Source organism: Anas acuta, chromosome 4 (genome assembly GCF_963932015.1).
Source record: "Anas acuta chromosome 4, bAnaAcu1.1, whole genome shotgun sequence".
NCBI lineage: Eukaryota > Metazoa > Chordata > Aves > Anseriformes > Anatidae > Anas > Anas acuta.
This window is the reverse complement of record NC_088982.1, coordinates 22,673,048-22,685,091: the sequence shown is the minus strand read 5'-3', so window position 1 is coordinate 22,685,091 and position 12,044 is coordinate 22,673,048.

The window sequence follows — 12,044 nt, the reverse complement described above, 5'->3', positions numbered from 1 at the left end:
GGATGGAATGTATTCCAAGTTGAATTGCTTTGAAAAAAACAAATAAAACAAAATAAAACAAAACAAAACACGTACTTGCAAAACTAAGCGTATTGCAGCAAGATTGGATAGGAAGATTCAGGATGCTTTAATACAATCTGTTCCTACTTCTGACCCATTAGAAATATTCTCTGTGCTGTCAAAAAAAAAAAAAAAAGAAAGAAATAAAGAAAAAAGCCAAAAACACTGATTTTTGAAGCTAGATTGTTCTCTAGAGAAAAAAAAAAAGTTGACATGAAGTGGGATGGGGGGGGGTTGGAGGGTGGGAGGCAAACAGGAAGCCATGCAAAGTTTTGTTTGAGATTTGTGCTAGATTTGGATGTTATACCTCTTCAGATGCAATTACACTGCAAATGGGATTCATTTATAGCTCAGTTAAGAAGAGAAACAGTCCTGCTATTTTAGTTCTTACAGTTGCTATTGCTAAGTATACAGTTCCTGACTTTCCTGAAATTTCTTTGAGAACATTAATGTTAAGTTTTGCTGCTCATGTTTTATTGGAAAACCATGGCAATCTATGATAGTGAAGAAGAAGAAGGATGTGGATGTTAATGTCAACTGCAGTAGGCAATTCTATCTCCTTATGTATATTTACACTTGCACTGCAGTTCTGGTCTTTTGGAAGGCTCTAGTACTTGTGTTACTGACTTTACTTGAGCTCTTCATTCTTATTGTTCTAGACCCTATTCTGTCTTGTAGGCTGTGGGACATCCTGATCTTCAGGTTGGCTTCGATACACGCTCCCATCCTGCTCATTGGCTTGATTGCTCACTGAACTGGGTAAGAGAGATACAGGTTTAGAGGTTGACATAAAGGTGTTACATACAGACGTATAATTCTGCAGCCCATTTCTATAAATTCCCCTGAAGTTTGCATAGTTACATTTATAGTCCACAGCAAATTAGAAGGCAAACTAACCCAAATGTTCTCTGTTTGTCTTTTTAAATTATTTTAGTTCAGTGACTTAATGATCCTATAATACGTGTTGTGCCTGGTAATAAAGAATGCAATTTCTTGCAAATTATACCTTTGGTTACATAAACAGGAAAGCTTTTCCTTTCAAAACTTAATTTGCATTGGCTTGTCCAGTACTGTGGACTACTTAAGAACTAATAGCTCAGGAAAAATGGAGGTTTGCTGTGTGTGTGAGTTTTATAACTTGTCATTTTCTCTCCTATCTACATTTCCAATATGTTCCATTAAAAAGTTAATGTGTTTGTATTTGTCTAGTTTTGTTTTATAAGTCTACTCAAATTACAGCATGATTGAAATATAATTTATTTGAACAGGCTTTAGCCATTAGCATTTAGTTTTACTGTGTCTTTGCTGTTTACACTTGTGATTAGAGTCCTGCGCTTAACTTAGTTTTCAGTTTTTACTCTTGGTTGGTTGGTTGGTTGTTGTTGTTGTTTTGTGTGCGTGTGTGTGTGTAGCTGTTTACTTGTTCAGATTATACATTGAATTGCTCAAGCTCATTGAATAATAAATAGAATAAATAGCATATAACAATCCCAAGGTCTTCCCAGACTACTGCAGGTAGAACATGCTTTCACATGAGGTTCCACATAGGGTTTCCTTCCAGAGGAAACCAGGTTTCATGGGATATTACACAACTTTCTTGACCAAGACCATGGAGTCTTGGTTAAATTGCTGAGTGAAACAACAGTACATTTTATCCATAAACAAGAGTCTGTTGGTTTAGTCCTTTTCTGCCACTTTTTGATCTAGAATAGGACAGCTTAGATAGATGAGTTTTGAAAATATTGGTGTAGAATCTAAGAATTTTATCACTAGTGTACAAAAAATAAATATGAAATACCTGTAAAATAGAAAGAAAAAATATGACCATTAGCTTTAAAAAGCTTCTTTTTACTCAAACAACAAAATAGAAGTCTATTGCTTTTATTTCCTCACAGATTTTAAAGAAAAATTCTTACTAACTGGACCTTTCAATGAGTTTTCAAAATTAGTAACTAAGTTTTGTTAGAAAGTTTATCTTCCAAGGCTTAAATATTGATTGAGAGAAGTTAACTAATTGTAAAATATTTTAAGGACTTTTTACAAAGGTTTGCTTTCCTATAAGCTGTTTACATCCTAGCAGTGTTAACTTGTTAAGTTCTCTCTAACTTGTAGTCCTGGGATAAATACATGATGAATATTTTTTAATATCAGTCTCCAAAAAATTCCAAAGTTTCACATATATGAATGAATGAATTTTTAAAAAAATGCAAATTTAGGATACTTACTTAGGATACTATCAGAATTTGTCAAAACAACCTGACAATATTAGGCAAAATATTTATAATGAAATTCAGTAGCCGTAAATATGAAGAATACTTGAAGAATATAACCTTGATTTGTTGTGGCCAATGATGAGGATGTTGTTATGGGGTATTTGACAGTACTGTAGTTAGCTGTTAGTTTATCTCTATCTGAGACTTTTGTGGCCATTTCCTCTTTCTCCTAATTCCTTCTGACATTAGGTATTGTTTTAACATTCCAAATGTACAGTAAGACATTTATTTTTAAAATCTGATTTAAAAAATAAAGCCAGTCTCCATCATTATTTACAAAAGGTTCCCGTACTAAATGATTTTGGTGAGGGATTTGATAAAATAGGAATTGGATGACACTAATTAATTCTGCAGTAGCTGAGTGCTTTAAAATAATTTTCTCCATCAGGTGTGTTAAGGTGATCAAGTGAATATTTCAACTGGATTCAAATTAAGGCCAGAAGTCATTGGTAAGAAATTGCACCAGTGCCATCAGACCTCTGTCTTGCTGAGGATTTCCCAGATAAATGTTCTCTCCATGGTTTCATCATTTATTTATTTATTTATCTATTATTTAATTTCAATTATTAAAGAACTATTTAGAGCTACAAAGTGTAGCTCAAACAAACAAACAAACAAACAAAAAAGCAAACAAAAAAAAAAACCACAGAATTCATCAGTTTATCTGATTCCTTTCCAGCCTGTGGACACTGTAGTCCAGGCTTAGGCCTTGATGGTGGGTGATGTATATCTGGTCATGCATTATTTTCTGACTCTTAATAATTACTTCACTGCTGTAGCTTTCAGAAAAAAAATATAGAACTAAACTGAACTACAGCATTCTACAATTAGTCTGGCATGACTAGAATACACAATTAAGGCAAGAGAGGTAAAGAGAGTTTCTTCCGCTCTAAAAAGAAAAAAGAGTTATTTTCACCTTTGGGCATATCCTCTGGCCTGTACCTGAGACTCTGCACTCCCAAGGGGTATCAAAAAGCTTATCGTATTTGTAAATGGTTTTTGTTAGAGTGACTGTTTATTGTCATACTGGACTCTTTTAGTCAAGACTGATGAAATCTAAAGTTAAGTAGTACTTATTCAAGACTCACCTAATTTCTTTACTATATTCTTCAATGAGCAGCCACACTTTAAATTGAAAACATTTATAGTCTGCTTTTACTCCTTTTACTCAACTGCACTACACTATTGGGGTGTGAATGGTGAATGCTCTTTTTGAATGCTTACCTTAAACAGAGCCTTCCTCTCCACAGGCATCAGAGGTTTCATGTGATTTGGCTTTCTTAGCTTCTCAAAAAAAACAAAAACAACAACAACAACAAAAAAAAGCATGTTGTCAGTAGTATCACATCTCAGATTTGTCAATGATCAGTAACTTTGTCTGATAATGCACCTGCATCACTTTTTTTTTTTTTTTTTTAGGAAATCTTTTTTCATTAAAAAATATTTTACAAAATATTTGTTATATATATATAAAGTGCCTATCCGCCTATCACCATGTTGATAAACACTCTTTGGAACCACTCTGATAGCAGGGGTTCCTTCTGGCTTTTTAAGTAGACATTTTAATAGACGAGTACAGCAGTCAATCTTTTCCTTCTTACCTTATAAGCAAAAGCAATGGATAGACATGAAACGTTGTTGTATCTGACTTACTTGAAACTTCCCAGAACCTGGTTCCTCACTATCTTTGAAAGTATATATATTTTTCATTTATTTTATAACAACAGTGGTCAAACTGTGTTCTGTTGTACTCATCCTCTCTTTTTCCTAGTTGCCACCTGTTATGAGAACCTTCTTTAACCTTACTTTTTGTCAGCTGTTCAGAACTCAAAAATACACAGTGAAAATGAAAGGCAGGCCAGACACCTTGTCGCCTCCAAAAGTACAGTATGTTGCCCACTCTTATAAATCCTGTCAGCTTCTTGGATATTGCTGCCTACCTTTCTATTCCCTGATGTATCATTAGTGAGGAGAACACGTAAAAGTGCATCCCAACTTCATGGACATATAGGACACTATAATAAAATGACATTTTGTTTTGTTTTTCTTTTGACTTATCTTTTCAAAATTAATGAACTGTGAAAAGAAATTGCTCAGTAAATGAATGCAACTGTATTTATGATTGGATCTTCACTAAAAAGCTAGTTTATATACTACCTGGATTGCAGAAATCAATTCCCCCTAAACATTTATTTTTTTAAAGCTGTACAGATAAAATGTCTGCTATGCCAACAGGAGGAAAAAAAATTGACTGCAAGCAAAACTAGGTGAGCTTTACTCTGAGGAAAAAAAAAAGTCTTGTTAATGTTCTTATTTAAATCTTTAATTTTCAGACAATAATTTTAGTTTTATTTAGAGGCTAAAGTCCACACCCCTATGTGATTTTAGCAACAGCTTCTGAAATACCTTATACACCAGAAACTGTTTTCTTTCCAGGAATCAGAACTGTTTGCCACAGATTTCTTGGAACAGACTGGGGTATCTAGATTTGTAGTTAAAAATTAATTGTTAATTCAAGTTTTTTGCAATCAATTAACTCAAGATAATTGACAATTGACTAAACTACGAGAAAGCTTTAATGTGCAGACAGTGTAAAATGACTAATGCATTCAGTGTTCCAACCATTTTATGGTATAGAAAAATGCATCACGTTGTCTCTATTTATATTGCTTTTTGATGCCAAATGTTTTCTCTTGTGTTCCCTGATGCTTGCATGCACTTTATTTTTAGTTGCAGTCCAGGTTTCAGTAGAAAAGAAAAATTTCTCATCAATTTGTTGGGTGTTGCCCCAGACATTTAAAGGTGTGCCTCTTAAAGGAGTTTTCAGAGTAAGAGCAAATGATCAGCAATAAAAGTCTCTAAAAAAAAGTCACACCTACATCTTTGTGAAAAGAGTAAAGTCATTTTACTCTGATCTACAACTTGGTTCAGGCCCCCAAAGGTTAATGTCCAGGACATTAGGCATGTTATAATTGAACTGTTGAGAAACAAATTAAGATGTTAATGAACTGTCTTCCCTTTGGAAGTAAACTCTGGGTTTCTTATTACCAGCAATGCCAGCACTCTTGATCTTATTGTCTAATTGACACTTAACGGCTCTCTCTTGGTGCCTCTAATTTTACATAATTAATGTGCATGTAAAATGAACCTTGTAAATATTTTGTGCTCATATACCACATGCTGAATAGTGTAAGCAACCCATTATAGGTTGCTTTACTACTTGTAGTTCTTGATCTCAGAACTTTGCATTAATATGCAATAATGCAAGGGACAAATGTACTGGGCAGCTCACCTCCTTGAAGCAACCCAGAAACAAAGAAAAAATTCTAAAGAGCAAAAAGATCAGCTAGAGGTTTTGTTTGTTTGTGTTTCCCATTACCAAAGCAGTTTGGTGAATAATAACTTGCAGAATTTTCAACTGCTATATCTGACTGTTTTACAAATATACCCTTGAAACTGCTTATTTTTAACAGCTAAATGCATTCAACATGGCATTCGTGGCTACATATCAATACAAAACTTGTCTGCACTTACAATGTCTAATGCAGTTACAAGGTATAGAATATAAGATCAAAAATAAGAAGTAGATTTCTAGATTTTTGAAATTATACTGGGACTCTTGAAAGAACAACCTCTTTTTTAAATAGCAGCTGAGTTTCCAGAAAAAATGAAATAAAAACCATATCACTAACCTGATATTTGTTGGATATAAGTGAATTGAGTATTTCATTTTTTCATCTTTTCTAGACAACATTACCCTGTGGTGCAGGTTGCTGGCTTCAAACTATCATATCCAATAATTGTGATTATTATTTTCTTTTTCTTCCCAGCTATTTCTTTGTTTTTATTTCTGCTCCCCTTGTAAGCCTGAGTGAGTTTTTAGAACTTTCAGTGAGACAGGTAGCTCAGCCCTCACTCACAGAAAATAGGTACTGTAAGAGTGTCTTTTTTTCAGTTACATTTTTAATAAGCTCATTTCCAGATGCTGCTTGTAATATGCAGTCTGTTTCATGGAAATCATCTTCAGTCTTCATTTTTTTCTTGCTGAAGCTGGAAAGAACTTGCTCATCAGAATTCTGTAGCAGTTCTCTTTTCAATCTCTTCATTTATCACCTGGCACTGGAAATTACATAAAGGTTGAATCTAGGTTCATGCAGCAATCTGGCAGCTAGGATGCCTTATTTTGATACATTTTTCCACACCAATTCAAATAAAACAGATTTTTAAAATAGAGGAAGAAGTCAAATAAATATAGATTCAAATTAATTCAAAGAAAACTTGTGGAATCCTAACTATGACAAAACTGTAAGTTGAATAAATGGCAGTCTGCTGTAATATTTATTACAAAATTGAGGAAAAGGGATGTCTACCAGACTTTTCTGTGCTTGTACATGTACTTAGTTGCATTTTACTTTGCAGCCCCTCACATACTTCTTCAAGGGTAATGCCTTTTTTGGTGCTGTCATTAAATGGTTTTAAAGCCACTGCTCTGGCCTTGTGGTTAGCCTGATGGAAGCTTTTCTGTCCAAGCAACATGGATTGTGTTCCTATGGAATGTCAACCTGACCTTCAGTACTAGCTTCATTTTTCCCCCTTTCCAGGCTCTTTTCCTGTAGGACTACAGGAAGGAGAGGTTACTCTAGTCCCACTGATTCACTTGATCCATTTCTACTGTCACAACGAATTAAAACTATTTGTTCTATTCACCTTGTCTGGTGATCTTGGGACTTTTTTTTTTTAATTGGCTGGAAACAGAAGTGCTGAGGTACTAGCAGGTCAACTCCTGTTCTTCTCCCTGCCATCAGACTGGTTCCAAAGAGCATTTATCAGTACAGTGCTAGGTGCTATATAAATATAAATATATAAGTGATTACACAGCTGAGTTACCAAGGCATTGGCTGGAACATTATGGGGGACAAACATTAGCCATGTGTGTTGGCAAGACCCTCTGGAGGCACCTGCTCCAGCCCTTGCTCCAGCAGGGACACCTAGAGCAGGGTGCCCAGCACCACACCCAGGTGGCTTCTGAAGGTCTCCAAGGAGACTGCACAACTTCTCTGGGCAGTCTGTGCTACCCTCATAGCATAGAAGTGTTTCTGATGGTCAGAGGGATCCTCCTGTGCTCCTGTTTGTGCCACTGCCTCTTGTCCTGCCACTGGGCAATACTGGAAATAGCCTGGCACAGCCTTCTTTACACACTCATTTGCCTGCATTTAGCTACATTGATAAGATACCCTCTTAGCCTTCTCTTCTCCAGGCTGAGCAGTCCTAATTCTCCCTTAATCATCATTGTCCCTTAATCATCATTGTGGTCCTTTGTTAGACCCTTCCCAGCATGTCCATTTCTCTCCTGTACATGTTTTTAGAACATGAAATCGGAACAGAATTTTATTGTTGGCCTGTGGGGGACAGTAAGATAGAAGATGTGTTAACCATCCCTAACAGATTATTTTGTTACTAAGGTCTGGAGAAGAACTGAATATATTAAGATAAATCCTTCCATATAAATCCTCTCTTCCTGTCAAATTTCCATACCTCCCAAAAGCAAAGTCTGTTTGTGAAACAGTGTAAAAGAAACTTTGTTCTACAGAAATTTGGCTTCAGTCATCTGTGTGAAAGTTAAATCATGCCTTTAAATGTTATAGAAGAATAATTAATTAATCAGTAGTTGAATACAGAATTATTTCAATATTTTCTGAATTATAATTTAATATTTAATATTAATTTAATAGTTAAAGTTTAGTGAAACATACTTAAGTAACCTGCTGAAAATGTACATTTTCAAGGTGTTTTTTTTTTTTTTTTTAATAGGTAAATCAACACAAATAAGACATTAAATATAGATTTAAGTTGAAAATTATTCCTGTTTACAAGAATGAAATCATGTCTTCATTATAGATGTACAAGTGCGAAATAATTTGATGTCCATCAAACCCCACCCCTCAAAAAACTTTCATTATATACATACAAATGCTAAATAGTTCACTAGCCCCTGGCCCCACAAAAAAACCTTGTATTTCAAATTACAGAAAATTACAGTAGCATCCTATTAAAATCAGTTCAAGAAAAAAAAAAAAGAGAGAAATTAAATTCCAAGATAAACCTTTTTTACTTCACCTCAGCAATATTATTTGAAGACTGGTGATAATATATTTTGAGCTGGAAAGTTGTGGGGTTTAGTTTTGCTGTTGTTGTTGTCATGTTTTTTGGTTTTTGTTTTTTGTTTTTTTAACTCTGTTATAGTTGCCTAGGGCACATTCATCTCTTCTGGTGTCTTGCAGTGGCTGGCCTAATGTGAATGAGGCTGAACATATAATAATCTAGATAGGAAATGACACTTCAGCAGGGAAAAAATAATGCCTTAGCCTTTGGAAGGCATTTTAGTGAAGGACTGAGGCTGATGTATATTGTTGTACGCTGCTTATCTGATGAATATTTTCCTTCTTTTCTTTCTTCAGCTTCCTAATCTTAAACGAAGGTTTATATAAACTTATGAAAGGTGGATTATTATTTTATTTTTTTTTCACTGTATGTGGTGGTGGTTAAGATTCAACTGATTTCATATTGAATGGTTATTTTAAAATTATTTTTCTCAACCTTAGGCTGCAGAGTCCAGGAAAATTGAGACATTTGGAAATTCAGGCTTTCAGTTCCTTTTACATAGGATGTCTTGGTTTTAACTCTAGCTAACAAAGATTTTCTAAACTCATGATGTTGGCAATCAACTCCTGTAGAGGGGAACAGAATTATTACCTACATTTTTCTGTTGTATATAAACAAGAACAGCTGCAGATGAATGGAGGTCACTTGCTGTTAATATGAGCCATGGCTCATAGAGTTTATCCATTCTCTCAGGTAATCTGGACACTAAACAGAGCTAATATTTTCTTTTTCTCTTTTTGTTTAATAATGCACCAGTACTATAAATAAATATTTCTCAACCATTGAATTTCTTTGTCGCAGAAAGGGTTAATGAAAGCAGTGATTCTATCAGGTTTTGAGCTAGAGGTTTTCAGCTGTTATGAAACTGCGTAGCATTATCCTTTTCCCTTTCCCCTTGACCAAACCAATAAATAAAGTAAGCTGAAAAAAAAAAAAAAAAAAAAAAAAAGGTAATACTCTATAATATTAAACTTGATAACACAGCTGTTTAAAATATTTTAGAAATGTATTTAGACTTATTCTTTTATATTAATGCCACATTGTTTCACGTGTAATCTCATCATCCCACTTACATTAGTGAATATTCCTCATGGGCAGAGAAGGTCTGTAAGCCTCCAGAAATGGTAGTGCAAAATATATTGTCAGAGCATTATAATGCAGAAATGCTTGCAGATTTCCAGTTACAAGTAGTACAATGTGCATTCAGGCTATGGTCATATTTAATAAATCACAGGCATAAAATTTGTATTTTGCTAAGTTGTATATGCAAAGAGGTTTTCATCTAAATTTACTATATAAATCATGAACAAAGGTGTGATAATGATGTCCTACCATGATTAGATGAACAGGCAAGGGTAAGTCATCAATCCTGAACCCCTGTAGAAAATAACATGCTGGATAATTTCACAGCTCGAGAGAAAAATTGAACTATGTATTGTCTTTCAGCACACTTCCTTTTTAATATTTCTTTCAATATAAACTATAAAATGAGAGTTTTTCAGCAACTGGACAGCATTGCCTTATTAATGATGTGTGGGAAAGAGAAGAAAAACAGTTATTGACAAGTGAAGGTATGTATTCCACCATATGGATTTTAACGTTTTAATTATATTGTTCTATTTCTTTTTATGGCAACTTTTAGTGATGATAATTTTTCAACTAATTAAAGACCAGCTGGTACTTAGCAAGCTAGGCACCCAATTAGGAATCCAGAACCTGGTAAACAACCTTTACTGCCAGCCAGATAGTTGAATCACCTCCTGTCACTGGCATGGAAGAATTTTTTTTATTTTTTTTTTTCTGTAGTAGTTGTTTTATAAAGGCATGTTTTAGTCATATTGACTGGCTCTGCCGAATGCTGTTCTTTGAGGCCAGCACAAGGATCGGACATCACATTCACTTTTTCTTTTTTTCAAGCCTGCTACACCTTGCAGCTTTCTTCATTTATTATTTATTGAGTTAGTTAGTTTACTAACAATTAAAAGACTTTTTTGGGGGGAAAAGTTTTAGGGAACAGTAAAACAGATATACACCCTCAATCCAGAAAGCAGTTTGTCTGCAGCAACCTACCACTACTTAAATGATGTTATTTCAGATTGAGGTCTAGTTTTCCCATGCTACTTAAACTGTACAGTCCATGTAAATACAGACCATATTTATTCTGCGTACGACTGTGGAGTAAATAAATAATCAAAAATAAAAAAAAAAATGTTATCTTGACTCTAAAAAGCAAACACCACAGAATTTTTAAGTTCAGCAGCAATGAAAAAGAAATCTCTGTAGCTTTTCCAGATTATTTTCATTCAGTGATCAGTCTAAAATAGATGATTAATTGTGAATTTATTGGAAGAGAAAATGGGGAGAGAAGAAAGTCTGCAGACAACAGAATCAGTTAGGTTAGGCAAAGCTAGAAAAAGCTGAAGGTAAATTCAAGTGCAAGTCACAGTTTTTGATAACTGCAGGGTTTCATACTGAATGAATAGTTTAAATGGTTATTTACTGCAGCAAGCCACCTTCTAAACCACTCAGGAAACAGATTTGATGTAAAGCTTCTACTTAACATACGGCCATGCTAAAAAAGACAAAAATGTTAGTATGTACCAAAGTAAAAATTAAAAATAAAATAAAATAAAAAGTAGCTACAAAGTTGACAGTTTTGTGGTTTTTTGTTTTGTTTTGTTTTGTTTGTTTGTTTTGTTTTTTTTCCAGATCTAGTGCTTGTTTAAGTAATACTGGGGGAAAAAAAGCACTGTTGCCAGAGCTAAGAGGTGTACAGATTTTCATGCATGAAACAGAAGTCTTGAGCTATCTAGGTTGAAAAGGAGGTGAAAGGAAGTGTTTGTAAAGGAACAACATGAGAATTTCAATAGACTTGATACATGAAGATTTATATTTCATAGTTTTAGTGATGAGAAATTAGTCATGTGTTCACAGCAGGCTGACAGCTCCAGATGTTAAAGTTTCCTATACAAATGATAGCCACTTGCTGTGACAGCCTCTGCTCTTTGCCTTTGTTCTTGCTTTGTAGATCTGTCAGCACAGGAGAAGAAAGGTAGGCTTCCTTCCTATAGGGGGAAAAGTAGATCTTTCAGTGGAGATGCAACACAGGAAGTTTTTAAATGATTTAAAAAATAAGGCTGTATCCAGTTCTTGATGACATGATAACTCTTTGCCAAAAGCAATAACTCAGACTAAAAGTTTAGGAGGAGTAGATGCTTCTATGAGCTATGAAAATATCCATTTGTTTTCAAAAGGCAGAGAACATTCAGTTTGGAGAAGAATATTGCTCCTTCTGTGTGCTTCTGTTGGAAATTGTAGATTCTGGTGAGAGGATTAGGAGATGTCAGAAAGTTGCAGGGACAAAGATGAAGATCACAGTCACAAATGTGAGATCATGCAAGTTTCCCAGGCTCAGATTTTCAGCTAAACAGCCATGTTGCCTACATTCCTTTCTTCCTCCTAAATTTGCTCAAGGAGATTCAAGATCTACTGTAATTTTAACTCCTTGCTCCTGCTACATGTGAATGTTTAATTTTGCACAGCCCTACT